The following is a 20,645-nucleotide window of genomic DNA, read 5'->3' on the forward strand; positions in this document are numbered from 1 at the left end:
CTATAAACATTAACCAAATTATATATCACTGCCCTTGGCAATAATCATCTTGTAGGGAAATCATTTTGTTTAAATAATGTCTTACATTCTGGATTCATTAAATATATATATTTCAGAGAGAAAGAGATAGGGAGAGAGATCGAAGCAGTAATGATGAGAGAGAATCATTGATCTGCTGCCTCCTGCATGTCCCCTGCAGGGGATCAAACCAGCAACCCAGGCATGTGCCCTGACTGGGAATTGAACCCTGACCTCCTGGTTCATAGGTCGACAACCTACCACTGAGCCAGGCCACCTGGGCTCATAGCAATTCTTAAATGAACAAGTTAAAAAGTTATAATTCCACAGAAAGTATTAATACAAAAACTTAACCATTGTGTTTAAATTATCAATAAAAGTCAAGCAATACTTAGAATATGGCCAATCCCTGTTGAAAAGGAATATTAGGGCAAATTGGAAAAATAGCTAAGTTTTCTATTAACTAGATGAAAGCTAATATGGGGTCTTTATGTAAATCGCAGGCTTTTGTTACCTACTTTATTAATTGCCTTCTTTTAGCAGTCAGATGTCAGCCTCAATAGAATCTAGGAGCTGGAAACCAGAAAGAAGGGTGCCTTTCAGCCCCAACCAGAAAGCCTGGCCTTTTGCTCTAGTTTTAGATGAGAAAAGAGAATTTAGAAAAACAAACTAATTCTTGGTTCAAGCAATCATTTAGGTCTCTAAATTGAAGCAAAGTAGTGTAGCTTTAGGAAGATGGACTTTATAAGAAGTCAAATTGGATTTGTAATTTATTATTTTGTCATCCCTTGCTGTGTATATGTGGGCAATTTACTTAACCTCTTGGTGTCCCTGGTTTTTTGTTTTGTTTTGTTTTTCATGCTTAAAAGGCTGATAATATCTATGACATGATTTTTTACAAAATCAAATATATCACTTAAGATATTACACATATAGGGGCACCTGGCACACGGTAAACAAAAATGAGGCCAAGGATTTATTGAAATAGAATTATCTAGACACTTGGAGCATTAAAACCACCAACAGAACAGACTGAAGAAGCTCAGAAGGAAGCGGGAAAGAGAGAGGAAGAGCTTAACCAAAGATCTTATATGCATATATGCATTACCTATGGGTACAGACTAGTAAGGGATCCTAGCCCCAGAATTTTCCCCAATAAATTCTACAGAACTAGCTACATAAAAACTTTAAAATATTTATGGATAACAGAGGAACATTGTTATGCTCATCCTCTTTATTAATCAAACTCTGCAAGACACAATTTCTTCAGGCCAAAATCCTGCAGCCAAAACCAACACAACCCTCACAGAGGGCGAATTCCACGCAAAGATGGAGGCGGAAAGTGGAAACCAAGAAATGTTCAAGGTTGCCAGCCATCACCATAAGCTGAGAGGGTGGCAACAAACAGATTCTTCCTCAAGGCCAGCAGAGAATACCAACACTCTCAACACCTTGATTTCAGATTTCTTGCCTCCAGGACTTTGAGCAAGTAAATTTCTATTGGTTTAAGCCACTTAGTTTGTGGTCCTTCATTAATGGCAACCCTAGGTAAATAATTCACCTTCCTTACCCCAGTGCCTACAGGATTCTCAGCCTACCACTCACATTTACTTTATATCTCCACATTTTTTAGTGTATTTTCTCTCCCACTAATTTCATTTTCTTATATTTATGAGACCGCATTAAAGAAAGAAAGGATGTGAGAAGGGGGTGGGGCAAGTGTGACCATCTCAGCCTAAAGTCACCAGAGATCAAGAAACTGTACCACCATGGAAACCTCTTCTCACCATTTCCCTCTGGTTCCACATCAGGTTTCTTAAACTCTGGGCCCTGTTTTATTTGTTCTTCAATCTTAGCTTCAAAATCCTGGCTCAGTTCTTCAACTCTGGCTCTGACCCTTGGCCTTCCTCCCGGCTCTTCTTGCCCCTTGCTCTTGGCTTTGATGCCCCTGAAGTGTCCTGCAGTTGGACCTGGTAAAACTTTTCAACTGGCCCTTCATTTTTGGCTGTTGCTACTTGAATTTTTTCAGTTCTTCCTTGTCTCTCCCTGAGACTACTTTTAAGAATATAACTATTGCCCTAACTGGTTTGGCTCAGTGGATAGAGCCTCGGCCTGCAGACAGAAGGGTCCCAGGTTTGATTCTGGTCAAGGGCATGTACCTTGGTTGTGGGCACATCACCAGTAGGGGGTGTGCAACAGGCAGCTGATCGATGTTTCTCTCCCATCGATGTTTCTAACTCTCTATCCCTCTCCCTTCCTCTCTGTAAAAAGTCAAGAAAATATATATTTTTTTAAAAGAATATAACCATCACCACACCTAAGAGGTTCACTTGACCATTTTTATCTACAAATAAATTTCACTTTATCAATATTTCATTAAATGAAATGTGTCTGTACCCTGAAGACACTGGGCATTTTACATCCCCCTCTACTACTTTCTTCCTTCACCATGTCTCCTGACTTTGGGGGCCCTGGTGGGTGGACTCTTCCCACTGCCATTTTCAGGCTGTGGTTCCACTCTCTCTACTCAGTCATCTCTCCTACTTTTTCCCTTTTCTCTTTGCTCTCCTTCTGCCCTTTGCTCTTTCTTGGCCTGTCTTTTGTCTTCAGGACACCATCCCACTCTTATCACTTTCTTCAATACCTGTTTTATCCTATTCTTCCTTCCTTTATTGCCTGATGTAATGGTTCTTAGCCTAGATTCTACATTAAAATCACATGAGAAGCTTAAAAAAAAACTGATTCCCCAACAGCTTCCCCCCAGAGATCCTAATTTTACTGAAGAGGGCCCAAGCATCATATTTCTTAAATTTGCTTCCTAGGTAATTCAACTGTTCACCCACAGCTGAAAACCACTGGCTCAGGAGTTTCAGCATTGATTCTAAGCATTGTCACTTTGTTTCTTCTACCCCATCACTCAGGCATGCCTTACAACTCATCATAACTTGAAAAAACTCTACCGTCTATCAACTTAGTCCCAAAACTCTTACATTGAACTAATTGCAACCATTTTCTTGCCATTTCCACTTCCAATGAAAAAACTCTCAATTCTTATTATGACCCTATATCAGTGATGGCGAACCTTTTGAGCTCGGTGTGTCAGCATTTTGAAAAACCCTAACTTAACTTTGGTGCCGTGTCACATCTAGAAATTTTTTGATATTTGCAACCGTAGTAAAACAAAGACTTATATTTTTGATATTTATTTTATATATTTAAATGCATTTAACAAAGAAAAATTAACCAATAAAATGAGTCCGCATGCCACCTCTGACACAAGTGTCATAGGTTCGCCGTCACTGCCCTATATTGTTCCTTGACATTTTCCCCAATTTATCAAATCTAATGACATTACTTTTAAGTCTACACAACCAGAAATGTGGTCCGCCCTTTCAATAGTACTAACATCTGTTGGCAAGAAATGCTTTTTCTGCATTCATCACTTTTCCACAGAGGGGATGAACTTCTGTTTCCTGGGAGGAAAACATTGAGGGAATACTTGAGGTCTTTTCCCCAGAGCCCCTTACAGACAACCCCCCAAAGGAGGATCTGTTCAGAAGCATCTCTTTGGTAAGCATGGATGCAGAACCTGTGCATGAATAGCTCAGTATCTTTATCGCTCTACTGAGCTAAGGTTGCTGTTATTCCTTCTCTGCCAAGTATTCAGTCCAGTTTTGTAGCTCCTCCTATGATTATGTGAATATGTTTGATTCAGTAAAGGAAATACTTAAATATGTTTTTCTAATCTATATTCAATAATTCAGCTACAACAGGAACAAAACTTGTGTTCTGATCCCTGTAAATAGTCTGAACTAATTAAACTCATTTTATTTTCCTTTTGTTGAGGAGCTAATCTGGGAACTCATACAATAGGATTTGTGTTCCTTAACCACTTTGTTTCTGTGCATTTACATAACTGCACAAAATCATACTTACTGGCTCCACTATAATTCCTTACTTCAGAACTCAGCCAGACCCTCATTGATGTATTTTTTAAATTTACCTTTTTAATTACAGTTTACAGTTGTGTAGTATAGTGGTTAGATAACCATATACTTTAAAAAGTGCTCCCCCTGATATTTCCAGTCACCACTTGGCATCACACATAGTTAGTACAATATTAGTGACCATATTCCCTATGCTGTGCTTCACCTCCCTGTGACTGTTCAGTAACCACCAGATTGTACCTCTTAATCCTTTCCCCTTTTAGCCCAGTCCCCCACCCCCCTCCCCTAGCAACCATCACTTTGTTCTCTGTGTCTATGAGTCAGCTTTAATTTTGTTTATTTTATTCTTTAGATTCCACGAATAAGTGAAATCATATGGTATTTGCCTTTCTATGACTGACTTATTTCACTAAACGTAACACTCTCTAGGTCCATCCATGCTGTTGCAAATTGTAATATTTTATTTTTTATGGCTGAGTAATATTTCATTATATATACATACCACCACTTTTTTATCCACTCGACTACTGATGGGCACTTGGATTGCTTCCATATCTTGGCTATTGTAAATAACACTTCAGTGAACACAATGTTTCAAATTAGTGCTTATGGTATTTATTTTTTCACATATATACCAACAAGTGGAATCACTGGGTCAAAAGGCAGTTCCATTTTTAATTTTTTGATAAATCTCCATACTGTTTTCCACAGTGGCTGCATTAATCTTCATCCCTACCACCAGTGCACAAAGGTTCTCTATTCTCCGCATCCTTGCTAGCACTTGTTTGTTGACTTATTGATGAGAGCCATTCTGACAGGTGTCATGGTGCATTATTTTTAATTCCTTGTATATTGTTACTGTTTAACTCTTTTCTCACAACTATTTCTATCTTCTGTATCATACTGAAGCTCTTATAATAAATCCAGACACTCCCAAATTTTCAGAGGAAAAACTCATAAAGTTCTGAGAAGACCATGCAGCGGTAACAGACTTCCCTTTCCTCCTCTTTACTTTAAAATTTATCTCAATCCATATTTTCTTCCTTTGTGCTTCTCAACACTCTCAAAGCCTCACCTCCCTGAAACATTCCATAAAGCCCTCCCGTTTGTTTACCTTCAATTGCTTCCTCTCTCCAATTTGCTTCTCTCTGCCTGAGCACTACCAAGAAGGCCATGGCTGAAAACAAAGTCCTCAACCAAGTTACTCCTGGCTCTTTGGTTTCCTCCCTTCAGTACATAATCCTTGAAAGAATCTCCTAGATTTGCTGACTCTACTTTTTTATTTCTTCCCCTTATCTTACAACACTATCTAACCCTCCTTTATAGCAGCGGAGATACCTTATTTCTAATTCATCAATAAAATAATAAACATCATATTGACAATGTGGTCTGTTTGTTTGTTTGTTTATTTATTTATTTCTCACATTGTCCCTCTCCTCTCTTTCCCTGTTTCCAATCCATCCAGGTCCTAGGCTTCAGCTTCTTTATGTAGGTAATAATATCAAGTTGCTATCACTTACCCCACTTCATAGTCATATTTACACTTATTCACATGGGCCTGACTCAACAGGTATTTACCCCAATTTCTCAGGTTACTGTCTATTTCAGTAAATTACAACTTTATTTCCTAATGACTCAGACTCAAAGTAACAATGTCATTTTATACATTTTATTTATCAATGTCTCCATTATTCATTATGAACCTGCTCCTTGCTGAGGATAAAATCCATGTCCTGAAGATTAAAAGGAGAATAAAACAATATCTCTTCTCAGTGATTAGTGCTGCTCTAGAGGTACCAGTAACCGGCTGTCTTAACACAGTCACAATTCATGTTGTGTGGGGGAATAGGAAGGAATGCTTCAAATGAGGTGGGTAGTTCAGTTCAATCTTCAATAAAAATCGGGCATTAAAAAGTAAAGACACTTCCAAGAGGAGCTACAAGGACAGCATTTACAAAGTCAGTGATGTGTAAAGCCATATGCAATTTGCTTTGACTAGAGTATAAAATTCTAAGAAAAGGGAAGGACAAAGGGAAAGGAGTCTGAAGAGTTACCGTGAACGTCTCCATGTGCTGGTCTACTGAACCTGTGACCAAAGTTGTTTTTAGGGCAATTGTCCTCCAACACCATGGAGTGGGAAACAGAGCCATCTTTGGTTTATTTCTCCTGTTTCCCAAGCATTCATCATTTGTTAAATCTTGCGAGTGTGCTCTTTACGTTGCCTTTTGCATCTTTCCCTACTGTCTACATCCAACTGCCCCACCCTGGTTCACAGGCTCAGGTCCCTTCCCTCAGATGTCCAGACTACGGGCCTCTGACTCCAGCCTCTACTTTTACTATAAGATGGGACTGGATGAGATTTTCAAAGAGAACAATTCTAATCATGTCATTCACAGTCATAGGCATTTTAGGAAATCCCACTACCACCACATTGGGTGCAGTTTCTTCATCATGGCATTTAAGGCTTCCCCCTATGGCCTATCTGTTTAATTATCTGCTTATGTGAAGTGCACACATTCAGTGTCACAGCCATGCAGCCCTGTGGCCTGACATCTCTACATGACAAAAGCTTTCTCTCCCCATGCCTTTGCTCTGTGCTGCTTTTACCTTGAACACCATCTTCCCCTCTCTGAAATTCTGTTCATCCTTTAAAATATATCTAAAATACACCTTCTTTCTTTATTTTATTGTTGACTCTATTAAAGATGTCCCCATCCCCCTTTTGCCTACCTCCACCCAGCCGCCTTCTTTGAAGATCAAAATTTTAAATTATTCTAAACATATGTGATTGTCTCCTTTTGTTTTTATGACATATTAGCTATACAGTAGCAGAACTGATACCACAGAAAACTGATTCAATATGTGAAAGACAACTTTAAATACCTTTTCCAGGCTCTCATCACACACCGCTGTGCTCGCCAGCCATGAGCCTGGCTTCTGGCTGAGTGGTGCTTCCCCTGTGAGAGTGCACTGACCACGAGGGGGCAGCACCTGCATTGAGCGTCTGCCCCCCCCTTGTGGTTAGTGCACATCATAGTGACTGGTCGTTCTGTCTTTCAGTCAATTTGCATATTAGGGCTTTATTATATAGGATTGAATGGAGAGGTTATTGGAAAGTGACAAAGAGACATTAGCAATAGGTGCCAATGAAATTTGACAACCAAAAAATTAGTCCATTATTAACTAGGAGGAGAGAAACATAAGAAAATAAACCTAATTTTCATATATTACTTTAATTAGGCAGTGACAATTATGTACATAATCTTAATAATATAAACATAGAGTGTTAATTTAACTATAAATGTTATATTAAAAGCATGGGGTGAGGGGAAATGGGATGCTTTTTTAATATAGTATAAAAATTATCCATAATAAACAGAAAATCAAAAATAGCATCTAATATGTATGCATCTGTTAATAGCGGTTTAAAATTTCATTCAGGGATATGGAGGTGAATACTAAGATTATGTAAAATAAAACAACTAAAGAAATTCCAACTTGGTTATCTCTAGGGAGTGAAATCACTAAAGACTGATCAGGTGACTGCTGATTTTCAGTATTATAATCATTCTTTGGTATCTGTAATGATAAAAGTGTAATATGCTATTTAATCTAGACGTCCTTCTGGACAACCTTCTGGACAAAGCCAGGGCTGCAAGGGAAGCCGGGGTCCCCAGTGCCAAAGGGAATCCGGTGCCAGCAGCTGGGGGAAGGAAGGCCTACTCTTGCATGAATTTTGTGCATTGGGCCTCTAGTTATAAATAAAATCCAAAATGCTTAAATGATGTTAAAAGTATTGTTAGAAGTTTTTAAACTTTGATCATATATTTGGCAATAAAAGAACTTGTAAATAATTAAACATTAATTTAAAAATTATAATTTCTATTTGGGTCAGGGGTAGAAGACTGGCCTTCAAAATGTTTGTGGGATAAAATTAATAAATTTGATCAATAGGGCATTTTTACATTATGTATTAAAAGCATTAGGAACCTATAATTTCTGCTGTAATAACTTCTATTCTTAGAATTTATTCTCAAGAAATAGTCAAGATTATATATAAACATTTTTATCATTTGCCTTGATTGTGGTTTCTTTTGCCATTGAAAATATTTTCTTTTTAAGTTTGGGTAATTAGCCTATTCACCTTTATACTTATGCAAATTAATAAGCTGCTTCTTATAATTACTACCTCTAGGATAGTTTAGGGTTCTCTTTTAACTGTTTTTAGCTACCTGGTTCACAAATTTACACTTATAGCATTTTCCTCTTAAATTATCTTTTGGAATAAATGTTCTGCTTTCTAACTCCTGCCTTTAGCTTGATATAAAAAGGATACATCCTATGTTATATGTGTTCTTTGTATTTTTCCCACAATTGAAATATTATATTATGTTTCAATCTAAATATTATATATTTAGATATAGATGTGGCTATGGCTATATATAGATATAGATATAAATATCTTCTTTCAGAAACCTTGAAAAAAAGAACCTTTTCTCTACTAGAAAAAAAATTTCTTTATTAAAAGTAACAGTAAATCCTCCAAGTGCCCGTCAGTAATTGAGTGGATAAAAAAGCTGTGGTACAGTTACACAGTAGAATACTATGCAGCTGTGAAAAAGAAGGAACTCTAACCCTTTGTGACAGCATGGATGAACATGGATATTATTATGCTAAGTGATATAAGCCAGTAAGAGAAAGATAAATGCCATACGATTTTACTTACATGTGGAATATAATGAGTAAGATAAACTGATGAACAAAATAGAACCAGAGGCATGGAACTCTGGAACAGACTGAGGAATGTCAAAGAGGGGGATGGGGGTGGGGAATGGGTGCGACTGGATAAAAAGAGGTGAAGAGATTAGCCAAGGAACATATATGCATAGCCCATGGTCACAGACAGCTGTGTGGTGAAAGCCAGGGGAGAGGGGGTGGGACTGGGATATGTGGGGACATCTGTAGAGTCAATAATAAAAAATAAATTTTAAGACATCAACAAAGTAAATCTAATTTAAACACACACACACACACACACACACACACACACACACACACACACAGCAAATCCTTAAGCAGGCAATCAGATCTTGGTAACTTGAATTGTGGGGTACAATGGTGAGACAATTAAATAGATAACACAAAGAAATTTGTGGAAATGTACAGTCTATTTGCCCTGAGATTTCATTGTATTTCTGTCCTGCCCTTATCAGGAAAGAGCTAGTGAAACTGACTCAGCACTGTAATAGTTGTGTTTCCCTCTGACCCTTACACTATATTTCCTTGGCATTGTTTCCAATAACTATGTTTCTTGTAAATGCCTCACTTAATGTCTTCCACATGAATTACATGAGGCTGGTGGCTTTACAGCGAGAGGTTTGTTTTGTTAATGTGGGGAAATTTTGAAATTGTGTACAGGAAAGGCACTTCTCCACCCAGGCTCTGCATTCTATTAATTACTATGTTGGACATATTGTGACAAAATGCTTGTCTTCATTGAAGGAAATTCCCAAAGGGGTTGCAACTATGGTGAAATTGAATTTAGTAAATGTAATTTAAATGAAGGTGCTTGAAAAAAACTATATAGTAACATTTTAGTCAGTTTTAATGCTCCTGGGAGTGTTTTTAAAACCCTTCTTTCTAAATGGGATCTTTCTAAGATCCTATGCAAAAGCTTTTACTTCTCCCGAAAAAAGCTTGTTTCTTCAGCAATTCACCCTAAAACAAAGCAATCAGAAATACCATGTGCTGAAAAAATTAACAGCAGAGATTTTGTAGAGGCAAGGCAAACTAACATTAATAAATGAAGCTCATTAGGCTTGATTTGCATATTTAACTCATCTTAATTACACATGGATTCAGCAAATATTTTAAAAGCTGCAATCAATCTTTCACAGACATGGTTAGTTATTTATATGAAATAAAATTAAAAAAAAACAGGAGGCTTGTTAATTATTATGTTTTCAGTTTATATGCCAGTGGGATTATTTCAGTAATAGTAATAGAGTAGACTTTTCTTTAACAACATATAAACCTGTTAGGTTACAATTCTTTGGTTTCACAAAGTTATTTTTAAAAAGATTTGCAAAAGCTAAATGTTAAATTATTATATTAGATATTGGACCCTGTTCAATTAAAAAAGGATCTTCATAAAATTCTTTGGCATTAATATTTAAACTTGCTAACTAAGGTAGTATCTGTAATGGAAATTAGCTACAGATAGCTGGTAATGAGAATGCCTTTCTCACAGCTGATATAAGCTTTTATTCTACTCACCCTTGAACATGGTTTGCTTTCATTTCTTTAAGAGTATTTTTAACCCAGCTTGCAGGGCTCAGTGGTTGAGCTTTGACCTGTGAACCAGGAGGTCACAGTTCAATTCCCAGTCAGGGCACATTCCCATGTTGTAAGCTTGATTCCCAGTAGAGGGTGTGCAGGATTCAGGTGATCAATGATTCTCTCTCATCATTGATGTTTCTATCTCTCTCTCCCTCTCCCTTCCTCTCTGAAATATATATATATATATATATATATATATATATATATATATATATATATAATCTTCCAAAAGCTTTATATATATATATAAAACTTTTAATTCATTAGAAAATATGAAGTAAAATGCATATGGCACAATTGCACAATATAATTCTCTTTAATAAATTTAATTTAGAGAATTTTTAAAGAGGTTTTTAAAATAAGCAATTATTTTAAGTTTATACTATAAGCAGTTATTTTCTAGGAATATGCAAAGGAATAATACTCTGGGGAGACATTGCCTCTGTATTGCAGTGTGAGGGGCTTGCAGGACAAATGCGGAGGTACGAGGTGCTGTTCACAGGAAAAGCAGTGCATGTGCACAACTGTATTCTGTGCAAATGCCAGATGGGTGTGAAATTCAATGATTAGGACTCCATTTTCTAGTGTTTCTCCTTGAGGATTCTTTCATAAAATAAAAAATCCTGAGAGGTTAACACATTTTCCTGAATTGCCTTGAAAAGGCAGAGGTTACATGTTAAAAAAGAAAGTTGATAAAGGGCAAACTTAGGAACCTTACTTAATAACTTTCCTAGGAAAGGCCTAAAAGTGTGTGTGTGTGTGTGTGTGTGTGTGTGTGTGTGTGTGTGTGTGTGTGTTACTACTTCAAAAATAATTATAAAATACCTCTCATGAGCCAGCTCATCTCTGAAGCTATATTTATGAAGTGATGAAGATAATAGAAGTCATCCCTATATCACAGAGCTTGCAACCTGCATATTATTACTAATAACTAACATTTACTGAGCACTTGCTATGTCCCAGGCAGCAATCTAAGCACTTTATGTGAATTACTTAACTCCTCATGATGATGCCATCATGTAGGTTATTCCTATTTTACCGATGATAAAATGGAGGCTCACAGTGTTCCAAGGACAAAGCAAACCCCAAGTTCAAATTCAAGCAGTATTAGTCTGGACCCTGTGCTCTTAGTATGTCTAATTAAATATACACTCAGATATGACATAAAAATGAACTTTTCATTCTGAGATTGCATATTAACTCGAAGTATATTAATGTAATATATATAAACTTTATATATATATATAATGCAATGAATACTATAAGATAATGTCACAGTTTAACTCTTCCAACTAACTAATGCCCTAATGGCTATTGCACTCTAAGATATTTTATGAGTAGTGGAATAAATATCTCTTCAGCCCTTTGTTATGGGCTGAATTGTGTCCTCTCAATTTATATGTTGAAGACCTAACCCCCTGCCCTCAAAATGTGACTATATTTGGAAACAGGGTCTTTAAAGAGGTAATTAAGGTTAAAAGATGCCCTTGGGACAGACCCTAATCCAATCTGACTAATGTCCACATAAGAAGAGGAGATGAGGACACAGATACACAGAGGGGGAAAACCATGTGAAGACACAGGAAGAAGATGGCCTAAACACCAAGGAGAGGCCTCAGAATGAAACCAACCCTGTCAACATCTTGATCTTAGACTTCTAGCCTCCAGAATAGTGAGAAAATGAATTTTTGTTGTCTGAGCCACACTGTCTGTGGTACTCTGTTATGGCAGCCATAACTAACACACCCTTCACCCTCTCTGTGGTATCAAAAGATGAAACCACCACTCAATATTTGAAACAAACAAAAATCCCTGAGTTCATCATATATTTAAGTGAGGAAGAGTTATGCTAGTCAGAGTTGTACTCATTGAGCAAGCCCAATTGCTGATCATGTCTTCAGTTTTGGGGAAGAGTTTACTTTGGATTGCGTAGGTTATAGAGGTTAGGTTAGGCTTAGAAGAGTAGTTGTGTTGGTTATTGAGACTTGAATTTTGTCTCTTACAAAAGTGGAATAAGGTTAATATCAGACTTAGAAACATGTTCCCTTTATTGACTCTTTGGCCAGTTGGCTTGTTTTCAAATCCTAAGTCTGATGCTGTTTGGCTTTTCAAGTAGTGTTCACTGACGTTAGTTGTCATTGATTAATTATATAGGTTTAAAATAAGTTCTGGTTATTTACTCATAAGCAGGGCTATGGAAGTGTTACTAATTGATTGGACAAGTTAAAACTAGTTCTAGTGTTTGCTAACATGGGTATAGAACAATGAATCTTTTCCAGGGAGTGTGGTTATTTTTGATTCTCAGTGGCCAACAAAAATTAAAACGTAGGACAAATAATAGAAAAGAAGATGACTAATGAATATATAAATGGTATTATATTTTACTTGTGTAAGCAACATGCTAATTACTTTTCACAAAGTTCTCCAACTCTAATTAAGAATTTAAAATATTTCATATGGTAGAAATTAAAAGAGTTACAGTATTTGAAGTACATAGCATAGTATTTATACATGAGAAATATTACCAATACATTTCCAATGAGCTGAGTTCCAAATGCTATAATTTTACTACAGTATCACATTTTTTACCATCACAATATACTACCTCTCATAAAATTCACAAATAGCATGATTTAATTTATGCAAGCACTGAGGTGGGTAAAATGACACAGTAAAGAAAATTGAATGTATGTGCACATACTGTACACAAAAGATACTATTTACAGTAGTGGCATTTAAGGATGACCTGCAATGAAAGACTAACTTTTCATTGCATAGTCTCTTGTAATATTTTGGGTTTTCTTTTTTCAACTATATCCCTGTATTTCTTTTCTCCAAAAAAATGTAGTCACTAAAAAAAAAAAAAAAAAAAGTGGGGATCTTTTTTTATATATATATATTATTGATTTTTTACAGAAAGGAAGGGAGAGGGTCAGAGAGTTAGAAACATCGATGAGAGAGAAACATCAATCAGCTGCATCCTGCATACCCCTAACTGGGGATGTGTCCACAACAAGGTACATGCCCTTGACCGGAATCAAACCTGGGACCCTTCAGCCCGCAGGCTGACGCTCTATCCACTGAGCAAAACTGGCCAGGGCTGTGGGGATCTTTTTACTGAGAAGGGCATAAAGAAATTTTTGGAGTGATAGAAATGTTCTATATCTCAATCTGAATGGCAGCTACACAGATAATACATAGATAAAAATTCATTAAGCTAAGTCCCCAAGGCGTGTGCATTTTACTGTAAGTTATATGTCACTAAGGAACTTTAACATATCAAAAATATTTTTTTTAAATAGCTTTGTAAACAAAAAAAACAAAAACAACAAGCCTGAGTTAGGTAGGCTCACTTTATATTTTGAAATCTGTTAAACTTTTTCAAAGGTTATTTAATCCATTGGTAAATAAGTCATTATAGTGAAAATGAAGTTTGTGAACATCAGCTCTTTGATGATTTTGACGATGTTATGTCTGGTTACTTGTTTTATGATTATTTATGATTTTGTATTTCATGATTATTTAATGATTCTATATTAGACTTACTTGTTAAGAATTTTTAAACTTTTGTCTTGAGTATTAGGCTTCTGACATGTACTATTTCAATATTTTTCAGCTTTCCACATTGCAATATAGATAATAGAAAAGCTTTTAATATTTGAGGAGACAATATTAATCTTCCCACATAGGGTTTATGTCATTCAGGATAAGCTAGGGCAGTGGTCAGCAAACTGCGGCTCAGCAAACTGTGGATCCCGAGCCACATGTGGCTCTTAGGCCCCTTGAGTGTGGCTCTTCCACAAAATACCGGCTCTTCCACAAAATACTGAATTCTGCGCATAGGCCATGAAGTTTCAATCGCACTGTATATGCGCGCCCACACGTGGTATTTTGTGGAAGAGCCACACTCAAGGGGCCAAAGAGCCACATGTGGCTCACGAGCCACGGTTTGCCATCCACGGATGGGCTGTGTTATCGTAGCACATAACCTCCAAATCACAGTAGCATTTACATCTTGCTTATGGTCTGTGTCCTCTTTAGGTTGGAAGAGAGGGCTCTGCTAGTCATACTCACCTAGGATCCAGGATGATGATCTAGCAGCCACCTTGAATGCTGCTGTTTTTTGCCCAAGAGCAAGGATATTTTTGAGGAGTATTGCACCTCTCATTAATAGAGAGGTGGGGTTGCAAAGAGCATGAGAGAGGTATTACATGTTATTTCCACTCACAACTCCTTGGCCAGAACAAATTATGTTTAGTTTTTCACTCAACAACTGTTTATGAGATACTACTAGAGCTGTCTTGGGCCTTGGGGATGATAGAGTGGTGGACATGTTTCTCTTGTGTGGCTTAATTCTAGTGAAAGGAAACTAGCAATAAATCAGAAAATAAATTCATTGAGTAAATTTATATGCTACAGAGTGACATGAAGCCCTAACCAGTTTGGCTCAGTGGATAGAGCGTTGGCCTGCGGACTTAAGGGTCCCAGGTTTGAATCCGGTCAAGGGCATGCACCTTGGTTGCAAGCACATCCCCAGTAGGGAGTGTGCAGGAGGCAGCTTATCGATGTTTCTAACTCTCTATCCTTCTCCCTTCCTCTCTGTAAAAAATCAATACAGTGGGGCCTTGACTTACGAGTGTCCCGACTAACAAGTTTTTCGAGATATGAGCCGTCTCTCAGCTGATTTTTTGCTTTGAGTTGCGAGCTAAAATTCGAGTTACTAGCCAGCTTCAGATACCCCACCGCTAGTTGGCGCAGTGAACATCACAGTGAATGCCACAACATCAGCCCAGTATCACGCGTCTCACTCGTTCACTTTTTGATTTGACATACAAGTAATTTGAGTTACGAGCTCCGTCATGGAATGAATTAAACTCGTAAGTTAAGGCCCCACTGTAAAACATATTTAAAAAAAAAAAGAGTGACATGAAAGAAATAAAACAGGCTGACCTATTTGTTGGGTATCAACACCTGTTGAAACCACTAAGCCCTAGATTCTTAGGAGTTTGACCCAGTAGAAGCTTAGTTCCCATTCATGGAATGTACAGTCAGACGGTGCTAATTGGTGGCTTTTCTCTTTGTGGTGGTTCAGAAACTCAGGTTCGTTCCAGGGCCCCTCTACCTGCAGCTGAAAATGGGCAAAAATTGTGTGGGATATATTAAGGGCCAAGACCATATGGGACTTATTTCATAGTTGCCCATATTTCACTGGGCAGTGCTCAGTCACCTGGCCACACCTGATCTCAAGTCTGGCTGAGTGTTCAAGAAGAAAAAAAAAGGGTTTTCATTAAAGTTTCTGATACTGTAATGAGAGGATATAAGAAAAGGGGCAGGAATACTAGATTTCAGATGTCAGTGAAAACTATGTGTTTTAGTTGAAAACAGAATGAGAAGGACAAAGACATGTCTACAGCTACAAAAAAACCCACATATGAAGTAGAGGAAAAGGAAGTATAAAGGCAGAGACATGCTAGGCCTGTTAGAAGAACAGGGAGGCCAATGTGATAGTGTTATGTTTTTATGTTTATACTAGAGGCCTGGCGCATGAAATTCATGCACAGGGGGGAGGGAGGGGGTCCCCTCAGCCCAGCCTGCACACTCTCCAATCCGGGACCCCTTGAGGGATGTCCGACTGCCGGTTTAGGCCTGGTCTCCAGTATCGGGCATAAACCAGCAGTCTAACATCCCTCTCACAATCCGGGACCGCTGGCTCCTAACTGCTCACTTGCCTGCCTGCCTGATTGCTCCTAACTGACCCCCTTGCCAGCCTGACCACCCCTAACTGCCCCTGCCTGCCAATCTGATCACCCCTAACTGCCCCCCTGCCAGCCTGGTCGCCCCCAACTGCCCTCCCCGGCCTGGTTGCCCCTAACTGCCCCCCCCACCAGCATGGTCACCCCTTACTGGCCCCCCTGCCAGCCTGGTTGCCCCACTCAGCCTGTTTGGTCATCCATTCAGTTGTTTCGGATGTGACGGCCCCTGGCATATATATATATATATATATATATATATATATATATATATATATATTTACTAATTTGTTTATCTTGACAAGAAACAGGAGATTGCTGGATCAGAGTTCAGACCATGCATTTACTTACGAAGCAGTGTGTGTTAATTTGCCTAATTTCTCAAGGGGAGAAGCAGTAAGAGTCAGGTGCATCCTGCAGGTATAGTGGAATTATGTCCCATGAAAGGAAACCCCCAAATTATGACGTTAGAGCTTATCTATTTCTCCAAGAGAGTGAGATAGAGATTGAGAGAGTCATTTATTTTAAAATATAAATAAACCCCCCTCTAAGGGGAGGAAGGGAAGGCTTCTAGTCTTGTAACTCCTAGAATGTAAACAAAAATCACAAATTCCTCAGGGAGAGGTGCCCCTAAATCTCTCCAAATTTCTTTATCTTTAGGGTTGCTATTAATCTTTGCTCAGAAAGCCTTGACCATGTAGACAAATGAAGATATTCTGGAACACTGCACATGAGAAGCGAGAATGGTAAAGGGTGAGGTCAGATAGCCAGACCAGAGACCAACAGTACAGAGCCTTTGGAGCTAAGTAAAGAGTTTAGACTTTATTCTGAGTACAATGGTAATTGTTTGGATGGCTGTAAGCTGGAACTTGGCATGATCTGATTCAAGTTTCATTGATCAGTCTGGTGGCCATGAGAGAAATGGATGAGGTTTGGGGTGAGAGGAGGAGCAAGCAGATCGATAAGGACGCTCCTGCTGTCATCGTGAACTGGAGTGGTAATGATGTAGAGTGACAGAAGTGAGCACAGCCGGGCTGCATGTTTCAGGAAGAGCTGTATACTGGATGAGGAGTCGGCTGGAGGTGAGGGAAGAAGGAGAGGTATTCTAATTCTCAGGTCTTGGATTGCCTAGGTTGTGTGTTTGGACAACTGTGATGCCATTTACTCACAGGGAATGATTTGGCAAGGATCAAGTAGGAAACTGGGAAGTAGTGAGTTAAAAAGTCTGCTTTAGCATATTATGTCTGACAGGCTGTATCAGACAGGTCCCCAGCAGGGAGCAGATGACTGGGAAAACTCCAGTTGAATATTATAGAAATGTGAACAGGGTAAAGGGACTAAACACAGCACTCAACGGCTAGCAACCATGGGAAGCCAGCGCTACCTCTAGGTCTGAAGGGGCAGGGGAAGAAGAGTATTATTGGACACACATGGGCTGTAGCCATGGGAGAGGACCTCACAACAGGAGCTGTGGAATTAGGAAGAAGACAAGGTCACTGACAAGATCACAGCTGAACAAGTAGTTTTTTATCTGTCCCCTCTTTCTGCTTGTCGACTTCCTGCTGGTGCTTTCCTCTGGCTGAGTCCAATCAGCCCAAGTGCCCAAGGTGATGGGGTTAGTAGACAGAGGGCACGAAGCAGGGCAGTGCCACATGGGGAATGACTGAGGGACAAACAGAAGAAACAGCACTGATGCCTCTGAGACTCCTTCCTTTCAAACGGCAGGTAGACAGCTAAGGGCAGAGATGTTGATTTGGAAGTTATCAGCATTTTCAATGGTTGCGAGCTAATATTTGTCAAGCTCTTACTTTATCTAAGCACTCTACTGAGATAATGTTCACATGCATTATCTCATTTAATTTTCAAAACAAAACCATGGGTTAAACATTACCCCATTGGACACGGGTAGTGGTATTTAACATTTGGGTTTGTTTTGAGAATTAATGAGGAAACCGAAGCACAGTGGAGTGAAGCCATTTGTTTAAAGTTACATGGCTATTAAGAAGCGGTTCCAAGAATTAAGTCCCAGATGTTTCGATCCCCAGGGGCCAATGATAGAAACTATTATGTGATCCTTGCACAGGGGTTCTCTGGAGCAATGACGTGTAAGGTCACATGATTTTTTTTAATACTACTCTTCCCTCTTTTTAACTGCTTTGAAATAAAACAATTCTGACAAGATTTCATCAAAGAAGTTATTCTAAGCTTTAGTGTCCTGGTTTGGGCATTGCTTTTGATTAAGGTTATGTGCAGGCTAGCATATTAGAAACCCACATATTCCCTCTACCACCAAAAGAGCACATTCACTTTTATCTTGGGAACAAAGCTGGAGAGAAAAAGCTTTTTTAACTTTTCTTAATTCATGAAACATTTATCTTCTAGTCAGGTTTTGTTATAGCAGCACAAATGTGGGTCTGTCAGCATTTCCATTATTTCCTCATATTTCCAGGGCTTTTCAAGAGTGCCTTAGAGATTCCATTCCGAATTAAAACTTGGCCTTCAGGATTTGAGTCAGAAAACTCCATTTTCCTTACTAATTAATCAAATAGTGTAGAGGCTTGCAATTTAGAAGAGGGCCAAATTTAAAACTTTCATTAATGCAAAAATATTTTGAGGCAAATTTGCTAATTGAAATATATCTTTAAATATTAACACTTATTCTACAAGCATAATGTTATATGACTATATGATACTAGTTCTCAAAAAAAAAACACCCATAAAAGTTCCTAAAATAATAATATATAAAAGCTAATCATAACAATTTATACTTCACCTTTTTGGCTTTGCAAGTAATTTATTTCCATTTGAGGCATTTGGATGCTTTGATGTTCTCAGCATAATTAATGTTATAACAGTTATCAAGACACTGAAACAGGATGACATGGGCAGGGGTCATTCTGAGAGAGTGCCAAAGTGTTCAATATATTTTTATGAAATTTAAATTCATATGGGTAATTTTGCATTCTGTGCAAAGGGATTGATAGCATGTGCAAAGTCTGTAAAAATATCTGAAATTTAATTATTTTAAAGCAATGGTGAGTGCTGTTTAGAGCCTAGTAGTTAAAGCCTTTCCCAGTTGGCCTAATTCCAAATATTCCATGAATGTCGGATAACAATGAGAGGCATGATGGTGACCACTATCTTTAATATCTCTTTTTTTGTAGTCTTTTCTGTAACCTAACTACTAGTCTCACATGGCAGAGGACTAAGTAAATACAAGGTAGTGGCAGAGAGTCATGAAGCCTTTTGAGCAAGCCTACTCTCTGATTTCTCTCTAGCCACATTGGCTCCTTGCTCTTTTAGAAACACACCAGGTGAACTCTCAGTTGGGGACATTCACTCTAGCCTTTCCTTCTTTCTGAAATGCTTTCTCCACATGTCTGCTTGGTTAACTCCCTACTGATTTTAGACCTTCAAACCTTACTTTCTGAGTGTGGTCAAACCACATTGCTCTATTTGATAATTTGATTTTCCCTTTGCCCTTCAATCCCCAAACTCATGATACCCCTCCCCTTCCACAACTTTCCTTATTTTTATAATATTTATCTTCTGACATACTATATACCTCTTAAAAATATTAATTCCCTCCCTTTCCCCCTAGAAGGTCAATGGGGACAAGGTTCTTTGTTTTATTCATTGATATATCCTAGTGGTTGGCAAACCGCGGCTCACAAGCCACATGCGGCTCTTTGGCCCCTTGAGTGTGCCTCTTCCACAAAATACCACGTGCGGGTGTGCACTACAGTGCGTTTGAAACTTCGTGGCCCATGTGCAGAAGTCGGTTTTCGGCCTGGGCGGGTCTATTTTGAAGAAGTGGCGTTAGAAGAAGTGGGGGGTGTCGGTCCATCAGGTGACAGGAGATGAGGTGCAGGCGGGCGGTGGGATACGCAGCACGGGGGAGGTACATTGTTTTGAGGTACGTTCACTGTGGTCGACCCCTTCCAACTCTCCCATCCACACTCGTCTATCTGAAACAAGTATACAAGACGAGTGTGGATGGGAGAGTCGGAAGGGGTCGAACTCAGCGAACGTACCTCAATCAGATTGAGGACATTTTTAGCAAAGGCCAGCTTAGGAGTACCCTAATTAAGTTAATAACAATGTACCTACCTATATAGTTTAAGTTTAAAAAATTTGGCTCTCAAAAGATATTTCAATCGTTGTACTGTTGATATTTGGCTCTGTGGACTAATGAGTGTGCCGACCACTGATATACCCTAAGTATCTAGAATTGTCCCTGATGTGTTAATCGCTGAAAAATAACTTTTTGAATTAATATCATATTATTAGGTTAAATCTTAATTTCATACCATAATAAAAAAAATATCGTCAATATTCCAGGTATATCATTTTCTGGTTCTTCTATAGAATTTCGATTATTTCCCTCAGGTAGTTAAGAATGCCCTTTGAACATTGGTGTAAAAGTGAAGCCATCCCTCTCCCATTGAAATCCCCTTTGTAATATGTTATGGGTCAATTTTCCTGGAATCATTTAAACTGAAGCTTGGACATTTTTGTAGTTAATTGTAGCTTTGTTTAGAAAACATGATCTGAATGGGTACATGTGAAGTATGGTTTTCACAAGACAAAT

At 38.3% G+C, this 20,645-nt stretch overlaps 1 protein-coding gene across 1 annotated transcript in view; it reads left to right on the top strand.

Annotated features, from left to right (window-relative positions):
* Window positions 1-20,645, top strand: part of SPAG16 (sperm associated antigen 16) — a 658,615-nt gene that overhangs the window by 432,642 nt on the left and 205,328 nt on the right. The gene's annotated exons all lie outside the window — the stretch shown is intronic.

The sequence above is a fragment of the Myotis myotis genome, unplaced genomic scaffold (assembly GCF_014108235.1).
Source record: "Myotis myotis isolate mMyoMyo1 unplaced genomic scaffold, mMyoMyo1.p scaffold_m19_p_8, whole genome shotgun sequence".
NCBI lineage: Eukaryota > Metazoa > Chordata > Mammalia > Chiroptera > Vespertilionidae > Myotis > Myotis myotis.